The sequence below is a fragment of the Clarias gariepinus genome, chromosome 26 (assembly GCF_024256425.1).
Source record: "Clarias gariepinus isolate MV-2021 ecotype Netherlands chromosome 26, CGAR_prim_01v2, whole genome shotgun sequence".
NCBI classification, from domain to species: Eukaryota; Metazoa; Chordata; class Actinopteri; order Siluriformes; family Clariidae; genus Clarias; species Clarias gariepinus.
Window position 1 is genome coordinate 287755 of NC_071125.1, and position 21361 is coordinate 309115.

The window sequence follows — 21361 nt, forward strand, 5'->3', positions numbered from 1 at the left end:
TACTAAATGATTCTCAATCAGGAGCTCTTTAAATGTTAAATAGCTGGTCAAGTAAATTGTAGAAAATTCTAGAATCTTAGACAAATCTTACAGAAAGTTATAGAAATGTCATTAATTATTTAAAATGTATAATTATTACCTCTAAAACAATTTCCAGGATTTTTGAGGGTTTCACTTTTTAAGTTAAATTAAAAAAGTATTTTTTTTTTCTAAACTAGATCTAAAGAGCACAAAGGAATGAAATGACAGTTGAGTTGTGTCTACATTACACCTAATTCAGAAACCAGCTCTCAATAATAAATATTATCATTGTTTATTAATATTTGTAGTGTTAAAGCCACATTATATAAAAATGTTAACATTTGAATTATTGAAAAAATAAATCACCCATTTTCAGTACTGTATGTTATTTACCTCATGTATATAACATGGAGAAGCTACAACACACATTTACTAGTTTATTAATGTTTTGAGATTAAGCTTATTATGATTAAGCTGCACTTTAAACATTTTATTATCAGTATAAAGTGCTTTGTAGGATTTTACTGTATATAACTTGTAGTGCGTGTTCTTTAAAATCTTTCCAGCCTGTTTAAGTTAGCTAGTTAGCAGGTTAGTCTTCAGATATTGACTGTTGCACTTGTCACCATGAAGAACGACTGGTCCCTAAAGCAGAATCAGCGGCTGATTGGTTTATTCTTATATTGACACTAGACTGGACCAATCAAATCTCTCATTCGACCCTAGCCCCTCCCACTCTGTCTCTGGTTAAAGGCAGCACGCGCTTATAAAAAGTCCAGCACGGACCCCAGAGGACGCAGTAATGTGTAAATAAATTAATAAATACATATATTATTATATATTTCACTTTAAGGTAACTATTCCGACAGAAGCACTTTTACCCAAGTCAGTGTGTTTTGTAATCTTTCCAGCACTTTCTCACAGGGGTTTATACTCAAAATTATCACAATAATAAAACAAGAATAAAATGATAACAAACAATCACTAAAATCATAGTTTAATAAGAGCAGAACAACATGTTTACCTTCATTTACTTCATCAGGAGACACACAGGATCAGATTCCAACTTATTAAAATATATCAGAGCAGAAATTCTCCATTCAGTGAATACAGAGCGCCGCTAGTGCTTCAGTTTTACCGCTAGGGGGCAGCATTAAGCAATTTATGAGTGATAACTAATATAGTCATGAGATCTACAGAGACAATGAAACTGAAACGCCTGGTTTTACCACAATAACTCATTGGTATGGTGTCTGACCTCCTTCTGTGGACAATACAGTATCAATTTGTCTTGGGTTTTTGAATACAATCCGGGTTAGCACCTGGACATCCCATTCAAACAGCTTCCTCTTGCGTCCACACTTACTCCTGCTGGATGTGGTTCGTCCTTCTTGGTGGTACACTGACATTACCCTGGCTACTGTGGCTCTTGATACATCACAAAGACTAGCTGTCTTGGTCACAGATGCACCACATGTTTCAGTTTGATTGTCCATTCTCTGATGAGTTCACCTTCACTGTCTTTCCCACATCTGGGAGAGTTACGGTGTGGAGAAGCCCCAAAGAAAAGATAGCATGGGGGTGGATCAGTGATGGTTTGGGCTGCTATATCATGGCATTCCTTAGGGCCAATACTTGTGCTAGATGGGCGCGTTACTGCCAAGGACTACAGAACCATTCTGGAGGACCATGTGCACCCAATGGTTCAAACATTGTATTCTGAAGACTGTGCCATGTATCAGAATGATAATGTACAGTACTAATACACACAGCAAGACTGGTGTCAGAGTCTTTTGATAAACATGAAAGTGAAGTTGAACATCTGCCATGGCCTGTACAGTCACCAGATCTACTGGGGTGCTTTGTAATATTTTCAGTTTTTGTCTCAATAAATATTAAAATTTACTTTCAGTAGTGTGAGTGTTCCAGTGCAGCAACAGCAACAGGTATCCCAGCTGCTTACGTTACTGTACGCATGTAGGAAGCGATGTCTGCCCTGGTGACGACGCATGGTGTTCCAAATGGAGAGATTTTGTTGACGTTCCCTTAACCGACATTCCCTGTACAGGGAGCAGGAATCACACTCTAAAATACACTGTGGAATGGATACCTGTGAGTGTGTGTGCAACAGCTCACCTGCTTTCAGCAGTAAAGGATTTAGGCTACACAACACTGCCCCCTGCTGTCAGTTGCTTAATAGATCCACTTTACTGTTGTGCGAAAAAGTGCCTGCTTTACGAACAAAAACAAAAAAACCATAACTGACCTCTAATGTAATCTGAAAAAGATAATGAGCTAGGTGCACACACATACACACGCACGCACACACACACACACACACACACACACACACAGAAACAACAACCTTCAGTAGGTAAAATTGATGGTGTAAAACTAGGAGTCTTAATGCAGGTGGAAATGTGGAAAGGTTTTACAATCGCTTTAAGATTCTGGTTAAACAATGTATTCACAAATGTCGAGTTATAAATATCAGACCAACGTTCTCAATCTATTTAAAGGATTTACTAAATTACAAGAAAAAAAAACTTTGAAATATGTCAAATTAGAAAATTAAAATAGTTTATTGAATATTTCTTGTCTGGATGCCTGATTACACGCCCCTTTCTGTGTTTAAGTTTTATTAAAGCGATGATTAGTTCACTGTTAATCTGAGAATTAGATCAATAAATTGGTGCAGGTTAAAGTTGTCTTTATCTTGTTATACCATAAACATTTGTTCAATAAAGATAAATAAAGAAATTTTTCATGTTTTTGGTTTTATAATACGTGCACATACTTTATTTTTCACAGATGACACCTCTTGCACAAGCACAATGGGAATCGTACACACACACACACACACACATGTACTAATTGTAGTACAACATTTGAATCTGTAAAGGGTCTTCTTTCATTGATGTACACTCACAATATCCACAAAACTTTGTGCTTTTGTAAGATAAAGTAAATAAACAGGGTGCGCTTTCAGCCATCTCAGGTTCTACAAAAAATCCTTTTTAAAACACGTCACAAAAAAAACTCCATAAAAAAGTCCATAAATACTGCACATAGACATAAGAACTATATCTATAGAAACCTTAAAAGGATTACTTTTAAATGATGCATGTCGCATAGAAACATTCTCAGTGTATATAATCTGTATGAAACCACAGACAGACACAGAATTTCTGTCGCTCTTCATTATCTGAACAGTCTGAGTAATCTACGCGAAGGCGGTTATCCACCTGTATGTCGCTCGGAGATACCGTTGGTGTGTGTGTGTGTGTGTGTGTGTGTGTGTGTGTGTGTGTGTGTGTGTGTGTGTGTGTAAAAGTCATCCCATACAGGAGACTGCTCAATTAAGAGAGGAGGGAAGGAGAGAGTCATTCCTCTTCTCATCTTACTTTGGCTTCACAAAACGCAAACACACACACACACAGACACAGCACATACATGAACAAACACACAATAACCGAAACACTGTTCTGTCAGGATTTATTTTTTACTTTTTTCAAAGGTAAAGTGCAGGTTAATTTGTTTTATTTTGACTTTATATTTTATTTATAAAATCTTTTTATATGAATATTTTTGTGTAGTGAAAAAAAAAAATTCCGTAATTTCTTATTGGGGGAAATTTACTTTTGTAAAAGTGTTTTGACATACAAGCATCCGGAATGAATTATGCTCACAATCCAAGGTTTAACTGTACACACTTTGGAAGTTGTTATTTATACAAATGTGTAGTATTATGTTTCCTCTAAAGATGTCAGGAGTCGCATCGTCATTGATGCTGTCATGTGACCTACAGGAGAGAGGTTAATATATTTCATGTTGAACTACTAAATATATTTCATACACATATATTTTATGTTTTTACTACTAAATTTTACTATTAAACTATACTTTATTATTACAACTTTTACTGCACCATCATCATCATCATCATCATTAGAGGCTGAGGAACGACTACTTGCTTTAAAGGTTGTGCTCAGCCTCAGGTTGCCCCTGCTGGTGCTTGGAGACCTCACGTGATTGTTGCCGTCACTGGACAGTACTACTTGTTGTCGTCCCGGCTTTGCTGACGTTTGCCGGAAGAGGTGATGTGCAGACAAACCCAGTGTGGCTGAAAAAACTTCCCACACTAGTCTGTCCTCTGAATATTCATCTCATTCTTTAATATACATTTACAGGGTCGATGTAAAGTTTTTACATTATATTTATTTATTTCACATTCGTCTTAAAATGGATTCAAATCCTTTATTTTCATTATTATATATTTTAAAAGTTGTGCCATCTTTAAGACAGAGTCGTTCTTTAATACAAAATAATAAACACAGTGCTATGGTGTAAAAGAAATAAAACACTTTTACACACACACACACACACACACACACACACGCACACACACACACACACACACACAGACAGAGGTTTATGATCGATCTCTAGAGAGATAAGGATCTGGTGTCTTTCTGCTCTCAGGTGAAATTCACATACAGAAATCTGGGATGAAGTAACTGAGGTGTGAAAGTGGGATCAGTTCATGGTGAATGTATTGTACTGTACTGTGGTGTAGATGTCTGAATCATCCTCCTTCAGCTGCTCAGTGTGGACACGTCTGCAATCACACACACACACACACACACACACACACACACACACAAGAATGTGACTTTTACCACTTAAAAAAAAAAATTTAACACAAAAATTGTATTAAATGAACAATATTCAGAGTTTTACCTCCGGTTGTAAATCACAGCTTCTAAGAGGAATAAGATTAAGACAAGAAAAATCACTCCAGCTGTCACTAAAACACTGATCCAGATTAAAAAGTGGTCAGTTATGACTTTTTCACCTGTTAAAATGAAAAGAATACATATACGGTATATTACTGTGTGAATATTCATTTGCAAAGGTCACTTTATTTCACTATGGACCCACCCTCGACCTGAAGGCTGATGGTTTTAGATCCTGACGTCTCCTTGGTTTTCCAAGTGCAGGTGTAATTCCCAGAATCCCTCACGGTTAGAGCAGGAAAGTGAAGAACAGGTCCTGATGGATTTAACTGCTCGTTGTTCTTAGACCACACAAACTGTGAGGAACTGTGTGTGCAGTTCACATCACACGTCAGATTTAACGAGTCTCCTTGTTTAAGGGTTCCGTTTCCACTGAGCCTGATTAGTGACACCTTTAAATCTTTTTCAGACAGCAGGAAAGACTCCATGTCACTCAATCAGACACAGATAGACATGTATTATTTAATAATAAACAGCAGATAAATTAGCTTTCTTGATTAAATGAAAGCTGCTGTTAAAGTTATTTAATGTATTCCTTTATTTAAGAAAAACTAAATTATGCAGATAATTAATATTTTGGATTTTTAGTTCATAATTAAATTTTACCTCCAGTTTGTAGAGTCACTCCAGGTTCACCTGTCCACATCCCACCGGTCTTATTAGTTATAAATCTGAATTTGTACACTCCAGAATAACTGAACTGTACATTGTGGATTAACAAAGTGCAGTTTGATTTGTCGTCTCCAACGTACTTAAAGTCTGACGTGGTGTTTAATGAGCTGTTATAAACATACAGAGGGCCTGGACACCCTTTTGTGTTTGCATCATTTGAGCACCAAATCATTTGTGTCACCTGAATGTTGGGATTTGATGTTGGATAATAATAACTACAGGGAATGGAGACACTGAATCCTCTCACAGCACAGATCGACTTAACCGTATAATTCACACCCCATCCACTGTCCTTAGTGAGAACACCTGTGTAGAGAAATACATGGAGAATAAAGGAGATGAAAACTGTTGTGGTGATTTATTGCTTTATATAGTGTGTGGTTATTTTCTTTTTTTTTATTACTGCACTTTACAGTTCTGATAAAGTATTTGCCACCATGATGAGAAACAAAGTAATTGTTATTTATCAGTCTGTAAAGAGCATTTCTACAGGCTTTAGTACAGAGGGACTACAGAGAACCATGGTGAGAACCATTATCCACAAATGGAGAAAACTTGGAACAAATATGAACCTTCCCAGGAGTGTCCAGTCTACCCAAATTACTCCAAGAGCACAACAACACCTCTTTCACAAGCTCATAAAAGAACCCAGAACAGCATCTAAAGAATTGCAGACCTCACTTAAGTCTCAGTTAATGTTTTATGATTCAACAATAAGAAAGAGACTGGGGTCCATGGGAGACTTCCAAAGAGAAAGCTATTGCTAACCAAAGAGAACGCACAGACCTGTCTCACATTTACCAAAAATATTTAATCATCTTCAAAACTTTTGGGTAAATATTCTGTGGACTGATGAGACAAAAGTTTAACTTTTTTGAAGGTGACTCCCATTACATTTGGTGTAATACTAACATAGCATTTTATAAAAGAACATCATACCAACAGTCACACACTATGGTTGTAGTGTGATCAGGGGCTTTACAGTTTCAGGACCTGGACGACTTGCCATAATAGATGGAACCATAAATTCTGCATTCTACCAGAACATCCTGAAGAAGAATGTCCGGTCATCAGTTCATGACCTCAAGCTCAAGCGCCCTTGGATTATGCAGCAGGACAATTAACTAAAACACACCAGCACACACTAAGTGGCTAATAAAAGCAAAAGACCTTCAACAGGTTAAACACTGTGGATGCAATAAAATAGAGTGGCTCAAAATTCCTCCAAGTGATGTGAAAGTCTCAGTGCCAGTTATCACAAACGCTTGATTGCAGTTATTGGCTCCATGGGTGGCACAACCAGTTATTAGGTTTAGGGGGCAATTACTTTTTCACATAGGTAGCTTTAACCACTTTTTCCCTTAATAAATAAAAATATATTTTAAGAACTGCATTTTGTATTTACTCAGATTATCTTTGTGTAATATTGAAACTTGTTTGATGATCTGAATCATTTAATTATGACAAATATGAAATAAAAAACATGAAAAGACGAAGTGACAAATACTTTTTTACATAGTCTGTCTAGTCCAATCCCACAGTAAAGCCAATGCTGCTGATGTTAGCCCAGAGCACTACAGCCCACTGCACACAGGCCCAGCAGGCAAGGAGCCCAAAGACCACGCCCCGGCGTCCAAATCCACAGATCCCAATCTGATCAAACCCCATGAGATACACCAGATAAACAAGTCTGATCTACAGAAACCCCACCCACAACCCACTGCACCTAATGGGTCTGCTGTCTAAGTCCAGGTGACAATCACCACAACACACCCAAGAGAGCCTGCAGTGCCACGCCCAAGGGTCAGAGCTGCCCCGGTGTCACAAGGGGAGCCCAAATCTACAGCATGGTTTTAATGTTATGGATCATATTTATATACAGTATTTATCATTTTAAATCTTTAGAGTCAGTTTTAAAAGAAGAACAAAAAGCAAGAAGTCAATGTTTGTTTTAACCACTAAAATATTTTTCAGAGCAGAATTTAGAGCAAAGTGAGGATCTTCATTAGTTTGTATTTCACTTACTGACTTAATCTTAAACAAACCAAACACAACTGAGTCCACAGTCCTGTAATTAAATCATCTGCATAGCTGTTTATGAGATGTATATGTACAAAATGTATAATCTGAAGTTAATATTTCACATTGAAGCCTCTGTTTATTTCATTACTGTACAATACAGAACAACATGTTGTATTTCATTTCTTATTAATCATCATGTGTTCATGAAACTCCACGATTACAATCTTTAATCCGATCAAAGTAAAACATTCCCTAATATTATACAGTATAGTGTGTGTGAGTGTGTGTGTGTGTGTGTGTGTGTGTGTAATCCAGTAACTGAGTGTACACACTGTAACATCAATCAGCACACAGTTAAAACTCTGAACAATAATTCTGTCTAAGAGTGAGATGATGTTTCATACCGGACAGCGAGAGCAGAATCAGAGCCAAGTGCAGCGTCTTCATCTCTTCTTCAGTGTTGGGTGTGTGTGTGTGTGTGTGTGTGTGTGTGTGTGTAAGAGTTAAAGGAGTTAAAATTGAGAATTAAAAGATGTTCTTGAAAAGATCTTTACTGCCACCACAAGAGTGTCAAACTATTAAAACAGGAAGAGAGTGAGTCATGAATGTATATTTTTACACTGAAAGACACACATGCACGCACGCACGCACGCGCGCACACACACACACACACACACACACACACACACACACACACACACAGCTGGAGAGAACATCCAGTATGGCTTTATTATCACCACTAAAGGTTATAAATGGCCACAAGCTGCTTTTACAGGAAGATGGGCCGAGACCTCACGCACTGTGTTCACACTTTATCACTCTCTCACTCACACATACTGTACACAAAGAAATAATTTCCCCCACACACTATATATATATATACATCCTGTAACATTATGGATTTATGTTTATATTATTTATATTATTTATGTAAAGTTCTCTCTCTCTCTCTCTCTCTCTCTCTAGTTAATGGTCAGAGTTTTTTGTCACTTGCCCCTGTCGCCATCGCCCTCGGCTTGTTCATCAGGGATAATTTTAGCATTTTGATTCACACACATTCACATCTCATGGAAACATTCGCTTACCATCCAAATCGTTCTACTGATGATGTTCGAAGCATTTCACTGCATATCGTACTGTGTATGACTGTGTATGGGACAAATAAATTCACTGATTTGTGCTGCATTGGTATTTCTGTGAGATCAGACCGGACGAGCCTTTGGTCCCTGTGGGCGTGAGTGAGCCCTGTGTGCCCATGATCCTGTCACCAGATTACTGCTGTATAGTTGGTGATCAGAGGAAGTTCATCTCTCACTGGTCATAATGTTATGGCCGATTGTCACTGACTCAGTCTGATGTGCAACAACTAAAGACACTTCCTGAGTCAAAAGGATAAACCCAATACAGCCTCCACACACACACACACACATCTTGTGTGCAAACATTACATATGTTCATATACAGTATAATGCAGATGGATTTAATAACATGGAGTCAGAATTACAGTAATTTTGTCTCTGACACCCTCCAGTGTCTCGCTGTGTTATTGTTTCCTATCATTTGAGTTATAGTGTATGATAAAAGGGTGTGGTTAAAGAGGTGATTGACAGCTGTGGATAGGTGAATTTTATAAGTTTCCGAAACACATCTGAAGCTCTTGAGAGTTCTGTAGGAAGGGAAGGTGATGTTCTGCTGTAAACTGCTCTACCAGACACCCAGCGTGGAATTCTTCACTGTTTCGCCAGGATTTGGGTCATTGTGGGGTCTAAGCTAAAACATTATAGGGACAATTGACATTAACCTGCTTTTCGACAATGTCAATTGTTAAAAGCACTTTACAAATAAATTTAATTGAATATTATAACAAGTAAACCAAAATAAGTGTATAAACATGAGCTAGATTTCATGATTACTTCATTTTTCGTTTCTTCTTCTTTGTCTTTCGGCTGTTCCCTTTCAGGGGTCGCAACAGCGAATCATCTGCCTCCATCTAACCCTATCCTCTTGTGGCAACGCCGTGGTAGGGCAAATGAATGTAAAATTTGGTAGACCCGATTACGCCACCCCGAAGTTAACCGGGGAAATAACACCCATAAGGAACAGAGGTTCGCTAGGCTAATAAACGAGAGACAAGGGTACAAATGTACAAACTTTATTATAATTTACTATTTAAAAACAGTTTAAAGAAAAACCAGCACTCCATAGCATGCAATGCCAAATATCATCACTCCATAGCATGCAATGCCGAATATCCGGAGAATCGTCACATACCATAAAACAAGAACACGGCACTCTGTGTACACACACACACAATGAAAATGAAAAAAAACACAAACAAGAACAATAAGTTCGGGCACAGGCTTCGGGGCGGCCAAAGCCGACTAAAGGAGGCATCAACCTTACAGGTGCACTTCATACATATCCACACCTTCACGCAAAGGAAAAACCGTGAACACCAGCTGCGCTGCACTTCAAACAGTTACACTACCCACCAGTATTTAGAAGCTAGCCTCCCAACCCAACCGTACCCAAAATAAACAGACACAAAATAATATATATAAACAAAAACAAATGCAACAGATAAAGAATATTCTTGTTGCCTTAAACACAAAGACAAACAGACAAAAAAAACAACAACAACTATTACAATTTAACCAATAAAGGAAATAAAGAAAAACAAAGCAGATAAATTAACACAGTTCGGACAGCTAACCAAAATACCACACAAAGGTCAGAGTTCTCCCAACGCTATATTATGGCATCTTCCACCGTAACTTCAGACCACCAGAGGGCAGCCCTGAACCATTACTGCTGTCACGGCGAATAAAATAACAAAAAGACAGTTCACACAACCACCGAAGAAGAAACACCGGAGACAAAACAACAAAAGAGACGACGAAAAAGAACCAACGGAGAAAAGACAGCAGCGCCGTCCTCAGTCAAGGCGGAAAGTTAATACCTCCGCTCTCACAAGGCGCATCAACACTCAAGTGTTCGTAGCTTACTAAAAGAAAAGAGACATAACCATCCCACATTTCTTATTATGAGCCAGAGGAAGCGAAACTCACTTACCCAGATGACCCGTTGTGCCGCGCGAGTTGTAACGCCGCCCACAGTTCGCAGTAAGCCATGCAGGGTAACGCCAGCACAAAAGAAACTCTGTGGCTAAATTGTAAACAAATACCGATTAGCACCACCCAACGGCCGAACATACAGCGCGTAAGGAGCATGTACCTACCTAGCAACAAGTGAACAGTCTGACTCTGCCGAGTGGCAATAATCCAATGGACACGCTAATGGAGAAGCTCGACCAGATGACACTTATCCCACAGACGCACTAATGGAAGAATAAACCCTCACATTAAAAGGTACAGGCCCATCTGTTCATTAGCCACCTAGCTACAAATGACACTTACCCACACCTTCGGTCCATACACACACCATGAAAGCGGTATCGTTTGTGACGTACACCAGGTGGGACAAAAACCAGCCTTAAATACCATTCGGGACCATTCTGATTGGCTACCATTAATAACTAATCACCTACCTGTGAACCAAAGGGGAAGACCCCACTGCCCACATTGCCACAATCTGCATCCTCTTCTTTCACACCAACTAACTTCATGTCCTCTCTCACTGCATCCATAAATCTCCTCTTTGGTCTTCCTCTAGACCTCCTGCCTGGCAGTTCCAACCCCAGCATCCTTCCACCGATATATTCACCATCTCTCCTCTGAACATGTCCAAACCACCTCAATCTGACCTGTCTGACTTTATTTCCAAAACATCTCGGGTTACTTTGCTGTAAACCTGTTCCCTGAAAAGGTGGGAACGAGATGCTGCGTGAAAACGCTATGGGAACATCTTGTCATGTTGCCGGTTGTGAAGCATGTGTGTACCAAACACGCCAAATTTTTGGCTTTTATAATCTCGGTCAGGAACGGAAACAATCCTCAGATTGATTTGTCTGAACGGACGTCCGGTCACATAGGCAGTGTGGCATTGGGACGCAGCATCTCGTTCCCGCCTTTTCAGGGAACAGGGTTACAGCAAAGTAACCCGAGATGTTCCCTTTCAAAGGCTACACTCGATGCTGCGTGAAAACGCTATGGGAACGAGAGTACCAACGCCGCCGCACTGCAAGTGTCTGGACTCCAAGGTTGTGTAGCGTGTGTGCACAAGGCCGAGAAGATCTCAGAACTATGTCTGGGTAGCTGACTCGAGGACCCGTGGGCCCGGAGTAGCATGAACATCCAAACTATAAATGTAATAAATGTGTGCGGAGAGGACAACCCTCCGTGTCACACACTTGCTGCAAGGGAATACCTCTTGCTAGTGCAATAGATGAGGCGATCCCCCTGGTTGAATAAGCCCTGATTCCTAGAGGCGAAGTGAGCCCACGCGCCTCATAGGAGAGGGCAATAGTATCTCTCACGCAGCTTGTGGCCCCGAAACATGTAAAAGATGCTCTGACAGCCACTGGCTGATGCGGTGGACGTAAATCTGAGGAGCACGTACTGGGCACGGTGAGTGAAGTCTCTCCTGCTCCGAAGCTGTTAAGGCGGAGGACAGAAGGCTTCAAAAACAATAGGGAGCACAAGCCAGAGGACAAATTTTTTCTGCAGAAACTCCAGCACTGAAACAATTCGGCAGTGGACTGGGTCTACCTGCTTCGTCATGCACCAACTATCAAATACATTCTATTTGAGGGGAGGCAGCCCTAGTACTTAGAATAGTCTTAATTACGCTGGCTGGAAGACCAGCTTGACTTAGAGTCAGAGAGTAGTAAAGGGGACATTTGCTGATCTTGCGAGGCAAAGAGGTCCACCTCTGCTACATGAATTTTCCCAGAATGTAAATCGCCTTGAGGGACAGGAATCTGGTGCGCTAGCTATTTAGCGGCGCGAGCACAGTCTTCCCTGGCGATTAATATATGAGACTGCCATAGTGTTGTCCACCCGCACTAGGACATGGTAGTCTCAACTGCTGGAGGAAGTGCTTTAGGGCCTGAAATAGAGCCATGATTTTGAGGCAATTGATGTGCCGCACAAAAAGATGGCCTCTCCAGCTCCCTTGGGCTGGACGGTCATTTAAGACCGCACCCCAGCCCATGAGGGAAGCGTCTGTCGTTAGCATCTGTGCTGACAAGACGAACTTAGAGTGGGACCCAGAGTCAGAAACCGGGGTCTGAACCACATAGGAAGGGTACGAAGCACCTGGCGCGTAGCCCTTATTGGGGATTGGCCCTAGAGTAAAATCCCCTGGTTCTTAGCCACAACTGAAATGCTCTCATGTGCAGAAGGTCCAAAGGTGTCACCGTGGATACAGCTGCCAAGAGAGCTAAGATCTCTGAAAGTGATGGTCACTTTCTGGTCTAGCTTGATTTCCTTGATTGTGTTAAGAGTGGATTCGATGGGAGACAGCTGTGCCCGCTTACGCTCAAATTTTTTGATTCATACAAATTCACATTTCATACAAACTTAAATAATTATTTTGACTGTGTAAAGCTGCTTTGGGGCAATGAAAATTGCTAAAAGCGCTATACAAATAAAATTGAATTGAATTGAATTGAAAATTCCATGTGACACACAAAAATGTTGTCCTCTAAACAGGAAAGAGCATGCTTTCATGGCATTGGATCTCAATCCTAGGAAACAAAGATTAGCTAGAACGACATGCTGATGTCCAAACGCTAGCTTCTGAGACTGGGCCAGCCAGTCATGTAATTCAATACGGATGCTCTGGAGTCGTAAGAGCCAGAACTACATCCATGTATTTTGTGTATGTGCGGGTGAAAAAGCTGGACCAAATGGAAGGACACGATACTGGTAAGCTTCGCCCCCGAAAGCGAACTTCAGGAACCTCCTGTGTTGTGGCAATATTTTCATTGATTTATTTTTAGATAGCGGTAAAGCCCACAAAATCTAAAAAATTGGACGCAGCCCCCCATTCCTCTTGCACTTTATGGTTTCATGGAAGTGGAGACCACGCCATTGAAACGCGGAGGGTGATGTGAGAACTGAATCCTGTAGTTTCTCTGTACAGTGCTTAGTACCCAGGGAGATATACTTGGCAGTAGCTTCCACGCTGCCAGTTTTTCAGAAAGGGGCAAAGCTCAGCGGCTTGGTTAAACGGGGGGGATGTTAGATGTTCGGCATCCTGAAACACGGCAGGAAAAACCCGAAGAACTAACATTTTATTGGAGACTGGAGTTGCCCGAAACACCAGTGGTGGCGGAGCAAGAACACCAACCTCCTGGGGGTGCCAGGGAGAACACTTCATTTTTTAAAAGGAATTCTGCGTGCCTCTCCCCATTGGGGGGGCCCCCCCCCACGGTCCTGGGCACATGAACCTCAGGGCTTCTTTGTGAAGACAATATGCCAGTCTGACCTCTTTTGAGGCAGATTGCGTGACGCACCCCAATCTTGCGAGAGGGTGCCCAGTTCAAAAACACTCTCCTTGTGTGTTTCACGCCTCGCAACAGTCAGACCCGGTCGAGACAGTCCCGACTCTTAATCAAGGCGGGGAAGGAATTTCCCGAAGGCTTGTTATATAACTTATCCTCATGAACCTAGTGGCGACCGAGTTAACGACATCGCCAAGTAGGCCGGGAGGCGAGATGGGGCATCGAGGAGGAATACACGATCCTTCTCCTTAATGCCCCTGAGATTCAACCACAAGTGCCTTCCTGCGGAGACCATAGCAGCCATAAAACGGCCAATAGCACAAGCCGTCTGCTTTGTTGCACAAAGAGACAAGTCTGTGGCCCGGCTTAAGTCCAATACGCCTACCTTGCAGAGCCCCGCCAGTACTCAAGTCTCTCAGCAGGTCAGCCTGATCTGCTGGCTGAAACCTGATCTGCTGGCTGAAAACTTTTCCCTCCAGGGAAGATAAAAAGTCTACACAGCTTGAAAGGAAGTAATAGCTTTTCAGGAAGGATGATGTCCCAGAAGAGAGATAGCCTGGAAGCGTCTCTTCTATCTGGGTGTCATCATCTAACCATGTGCTTCCACCTCAACTATATTTAAATAAATAAATAAGTTGATGGCAGGAAAACATGGGATGAATACAGCTTACTCCATGAAAGGGTTAACTCATATGGAGATTGCTAAGAAAAGGGGAGAGAGCGGCGTTGAGGCTCCGCCCACGGCCACCCGACAGAACCTGCCGTCTATGTTTTTATTTATTTCTTTTGAAGTGCTTAGAGGCTATTACCATCTCCACGGAAGCAAGAGAGGATGTTTATCCTTGCCCATTCACAAGAAGCGCAGCGCGCGCTTGCGAGCGAACAGAGGGATTTCCCGATCCGATGAGAACGCGAAAGAAAGGAGTTTTAAATCCGTCTCTCACAGCTCTGCCGGATGCCCGAGTTTAAGCCCCAGGAATGCGCGGCGGCTCGAGGCTTCTCAAGGAATGCGAGGCGCGCGCGTAGCACTTAATCGAAGCAGTAAAGTGTAGAGATCGCCCTCCGATATGGATTATACACACGGAGGGACATCTCGTTTAAACTCCCCCATTATCGGTGAGTTAAACACTTATTTTTGCTGGTTAGACATGACTCGCTCACAACTAGGTGAAGACAAGAATCTGAGGATTGTTTTTGGTTCACTCCTATTTATAACCTGCAGGTGCGTCCTATCAGATGACGTCACCTGACCGAGGTTATAAAAGCCAAAAATTTGGCGTGATTGGTACACACATGCTTCACAACCGGCAACATGACAAGATGTTCCCATAGCGTTTTTACGCAGCATCGAGTGTTTCCCTTTAAAAGGGAACATCTAACGTGGGTTGTCCCTCTGATAAACTCATTCTTGATCCTATCCATCCTTATCACTCCCAAAGAGAACCTCAACATCTTCAGCTCTGCTACCTCCAACTTTGCCTCCTGTCTTTTCTTCAGTGTAACTGTCTCTAAGCCGTAGAGCATCGCTGGTCTCACCACTGTCCTGTACACCTTTCCTTTCATTCTCGCTGATACTCTTTTATCGCACAACACACCTGACACTGTTCTCCACCCATTCCAACCTGCCTGTGCCCGCCTCTTCACCTTCTTTCCACACTCTCCATTGCTCTGGATCGTTGACCCTATGTACTTAAAGTCCTGCAACTTTTTCACCTCTGCTCCCTGAAGCCTCACTGTTCCTCTTGAGTTCCTCTCATTCACACACATGTATTCCGTCTTGCTGCGGCTAACCTTCATTCCTCTTCTTTCCAGAGCATACCTCCACCTCTCCATATTTTCCTCGACCTGTTCCCTGCTCTCGCTACAAAGCACAATGTCATCTGCAAACATCATAGTCCATGGAGACTCCTGTCTAATCTCATTTGTCAACCTGTCCATCACCAAAGCAAACAAAAAGGGGCTTAGAGCCAATCCTTGATGCAGACCCACCTCCACCTTGAACTCTTCTGTTACACTTACAGCACATCTTACCACTGTCTTACAGCTCTCATACATGTCCTGCACCACTCTATAATACTTCTCTGCCACTCCAGACTTCCTCATACAACACCACAGGTCCTCTCTTGGCACCCTGTCGTACGCTTTTTCTAAATCTACAAAGACACAATGCAACTTTTTATTACCTTTTTATTAGCTCTGCACATCTCCCTTGTTCTTAGAAATCGGCACCAATACACTTCTCCTCCATTCCTCTGGAATCCTCTCACTCTCCAAGATCTTTTTCAACAAACTAGTCAGAAACTCTACTGCCACCTCTCCTAAACACATCCATACCTCCACAGGTATGTCAACAGCCTTTCCACTCTTCTTCCTCTTCAACACCCTTCTCACCTCACTTCTACTAATATTTGCTACTTCCTGTTCCACAACAGTCACCTCTTCTACTCTTTGTTCTCTTTTGTTTTTCTTATTCATCAACTCCTTAAAGCACTCCTTCCATCTTCCCATCACCCTCCTGGCATCTGTCAGTACATTTCCATTTCTATCTTTAATCACTCTAACCTGCTGCACATCCTTCCCATCTCTATCTCTCTGTACAGATCCACCTCTCCCTCCTTACTATTCAATCTAGCATACAAGTCCTCATATGTTCTTTGTTTGGCCTTTGCCACCTCTACCTTCACCTTACTCTGCATCTCCCTGTCTACTCTCTTCAGTCCTCTCAGTGTCCCACTTCTTCTTAGCTAGCCTCTTTCCCTTTATACACATCTGGACTTCTTCGTTCCACTACCAAGTCTCCTTGTCCACTTTTCCCTTACCTGATGATACACCAAGTAACCTGGTCTCCTGGACGCACAGTACTGTATAACTCATGCCTTTTCTTTACTCTCTCTGCTTTCGAACACGCCTTCCTCCCCTCTTTTTTCGATTTCACTGTATATACAGTTAATATATATATTTCACTTAATTACAATAAATTACTTAAAAATACCTAAAATTCATTTATTCACTCATCATCTATACCACTCTATCATGTATTCAGAATCGTGGGAGGGCCTGGATCCTATCCCAGGAGACTTAGTGTGACAAGGTACACCCTGGACAGGGTGCCAATCCATCATAGGGCACAAACATATACCCACTCACACACTATGGGCAATTTGAGAACAGAAAATTAGAAAATAGTATAAATAAATCTGGGCAAACAGGAAAACCTGGTCTGTTTCATTTTACACATTCAATCTGCAGTAGTTTAAGTCTTAAGTTTAGGTTTGTTGGTTGGAGAGGCGCAAGATCTCATTTGACTCATTGAGTGTCCTCATGGTGAATATACAGTGCATCCAGAAAGTATTCACAGCGCATAATTTTTTCCACATTTTGTTACATCACAGCCTTATTCTATAATGGATTAAATTATTTTTTTCCTCAGAATTCTACACACAACACCCCATAATGACAACATAAAAAAAGTTTACTTGAGGTTTTTGCAAATTTATTTAAAAAAAATAGAGAAAGCACAGGTACATAAGTATTCACAGCCTTTGCCATGAAGCTCAAAACTGAGCTCAGACACATCCTGTTTCCCCTGATCATCCTGTTTCCCCTGAACATCCTTAAAATGTTTCTGCAGCTTAATTGGAGTCCACTTGTGGTAAATTCAGGTGATTGGACATGATTTGGAAAGGCTCACACCCATCTGTATAAGGTCCCACAGTTGACAGTTCATGTCAGAGCACAAACCAAGCATGATGTCAAAAGAACTGTCTGTAGACCTCCAAGACAGGATTGTCTCGAGGCACAAATCAGGAAAAGGTTACAGAAAAATTTCTGCTACTTTGAAGGTCCCAATGAGGACAGTGGCCTCCATCATCCGTAAATGGAAGAAGTTTGAAACCACCAGGACTCTTCCTAGAGCTGGCCGGCCATCTAAACTGAGCGATCAGGGGAGAAGATCCTTAGTCAGGGAGGTGGCCAAGAACCCGATAGTCACTCTGTCAGAGCTCCAAGGGTTCGCTGTGGAGAGAGGAGAACCTTCCAGAAGGAATACCATCTCTGCAGCAATCCACCAATCAGCCCTATATGGTAGAGTGGCCAAAGAGTCTCATCAGACCTGAGAATTTTGTTTCTCGTGGTCTGAGAGTCCTTCAGGTACCTTTTGGCAAACTCAAGGCAGGCTGCCATGTGCCTTTTACTAAGAAGTGGCTTCCGTCTGGTCACTCTACCATTTAGGCCTAATAATTTTTCTGTAACCAGATTTGTGCCTAAGGACAATCCTGTCTTGGAGGTCTACAAACAATTCCTTTGACTTCATGCTTGGTTTGTGCTCTGACATGAACTGTCAACTGTGGGACCTTATATAGACAGGTGTGTGCCTTTCCAAATTATGTCCAATCAACTGAATTTACCACAGGGGGACTCCAACTAAGCTGCAGAAACATGTCAAAGATGATCAGGGGAAACTGGGTATGCCTGAGCTTAATTTTGCAAAGGCTGTGAATACTTCTGTACATGTGCTTTCTCAATTTTTCTATTTTAAATAAATTGGCAAAAATCTCGAGTAAATTTTTCATGTTGTCATTATGGGGTGTTGTGTGTAGAATTCTAAAAAAAAAAAGGAATTTAATCAATTTTAGAATAAGGCTGTAACATAACAAAATGTGGAAAAAGTGATGCGCTGTACAGTAAGTGTGAATACGTCTGAGCTGTTTCCCCACACTGCTGTACATTAGAACTGGTGATGTGTGTGTTGTGTTTTTACAGACAAAGCCACAGTTACAGCAAGTTTCTCAAGATCCTGATGAAGAAACGCTGAACAAGGAGGAAGTGACTTACGCATCTGTCCAAGAGAAAGCAAAGACCAAAGGGTAAAAAAATAATGTGTTTCATTGAAATGTCCTTGAAAATCATGATAGGATATTTTGTCAACCAGCTCTTAGTGAGATTATTTTCTCTTTCTTGAGGTTTCTAAACCGAGTTCCTCAGTCTGATGAAGAAGTATTAGATGAAGGAGTGACTTATACGTCTGTGTCCGTCAAACCCAACAAACCAAACAAACAGTAAGCATGAAAACATCACACTTTACTAATTAATTGCTTTAGAAGTGCCATGTGTTAGGATGAAACAGTAACAGAATAAATTAACATAGGACCGTAAAAGTGTACTTTCTCTATTTAGCAATAAATATGGAATATACAGTATTACTTAAGTTCATAATTTGTTTTAATGCTCTTGAGCATCTGTGAATTGAGTGTGTTCCTGGTCTCAGTGATGTTATCGCAGCTATAAACAGTCGTTTCCTCACCAGCCTCTCTTATATCTTTAAATGTAACATGCAGAGTCTAACATGCAGAATGTGTGTAAGTGATAAACTATGAGGCGCCGTATAGGACTTAAATCAAACTTCACTCATGCACACACATATGAAACACTTGCATACACATATATGAAACACTCACACATACATACAGTATATACTACTAACTGCTCAAACAACTACATATGAAATGCGCGCGCACATACATACATACTTTCCGCACACACACACACACACATACATACTTTCTGTGCACGCGCACAAAGCCAACTGTAGCGGTGTAGGGAACGAGTGAACAACGGATCTTCAGTTTAGCGGAAAAGGGAATGGATAAGTCATTACATATCGCTGGAGTGTGAAAGATTTTTACTCGAAAAATAATTAATATTTTTATTATAATTATTATCGAGGACAGGCACGTGCACGCATAGAGATCAAAGGGGGCTTGAGCACCTGCCCTTTTTATTCCTGGAGAGAAAGTGGTGTTTCGGGGGTGTTTTTTTTTTTTTTTTTAATAATATATATTCCTGTTTGCGCACAGCTTCCCTGTCAAACAAATATATTTATTGAAGAATAGTATATCTAAATATCAGGTCAGGAGTTCTGAAGCGAACATGCAAAATGTTTTCAAAACATGCACATAGTGGAATGGTTTCCTTTGCTGCTCTATAGTGAATACTAAGGAGACCATGGTTTCTGTGTGAACGAATTATTTTGTAGACATCTTTTGAAAATCAAACAATTGCATGAGTTAGAGGAAGATAAAATTAACTTTTTTAAAAAGGAGGTCAGTGTTGCGTTAATGTATAATACTTTTTTGTTTAAAAAAGAAAAAAATATGTAATTATGAGAAGTGCCCTTTATTTCACTTGTGCCCCTGCCCCTCAAAGTGTCTGTGCACGTCCCTGATCGAGGACATCATAGGACACAATAATTTACATTTTAATTTAATTAAGAAACCATTCGTATTATATAGGCTAGTAATCTGTAAAAATAAATAAATAAATAATACGTTATATATTTTTTTATGGTATCAATTTTTGTTTCAATAAATGATCTATATTTAATGTCCGTTGCGTGAAATTTCCACAGCAGCAGCGACAGGTATCCGAGGTGCTTGTGTTACCATGGTAACGCAAGGAGGAAGTGACGTTGCATGGTGTTCTGAATGGTGGAATTTTGTAGAGTGAAGTTCCCTTATCAGACATTTCCTGCGCAGGGTGTAGGGTGTAGTAATTTCAATGTATATGAACTTCATTCTCCCTGATTAGTAGTAGCGTTTCTTTAATAGACAGTTTAGAAGACAACGAGTGATTTATTTATCACCACAAAAGTGGGTGATATGGAGGGTCGGAACAATGTGGGATTCCGATAAGTTAGTTATTGTTCATATTAGCGAAGGCGAGGAAACACATTTCACAAAACAATATTTGTTTCTGTTGTAGGATCCGACATATTAGCCACAGATTCCGTGCTTCAATTTTCTTTTTGCAAATCATCACCTGCGTTTTCTGCCGCTGAAATATTCAGACATTATGTGGATAGTTCTAAATACGCCATGTGATTGAGCAGTGATGATACAAACCAGTACTACCATTCAGGGAGAATGAAGCGACTACACTGTCCGTCTGAAGTCCGTCTACACTGAAATGCCTTCCGGTTACACTGAGAATCTCATAGGTGAATGTGCGAGAAGAGTTTGTATGTATGTGCGCGCGCATTTCATATGTAGTTGTTTGAGCAGTTAGTAGTATATATGTATGTGTGAGTGTTTCATATGTGTGTGCGTGAGTGAAGTTTGATTTAAGCCCTATACGGCGCCTCATAATAAACAGGTGTGTGTGTGATTTCAGGCGTGTCCACACTGAGCAGCAGGAGGAGGACGATTCTGTAATCTACAGCACTGTGAAAACGGCCTGATGATGCTTTCACACCTCATTCACCCACAGTGCAGATGAGTTTTATTTAGTTATCATCATAATGCCTGGGATGTTTCCACACATGGAACTCATTATGGTTTAAGACTCGCTAATATCACAGGAAGTGGCAGTTTATTTACTGTAAACATCCTGTCTGGAAGTTGTGAGGCCACGCCCCCTTACACCAAGCACTTACTGTATAATAAAGGAC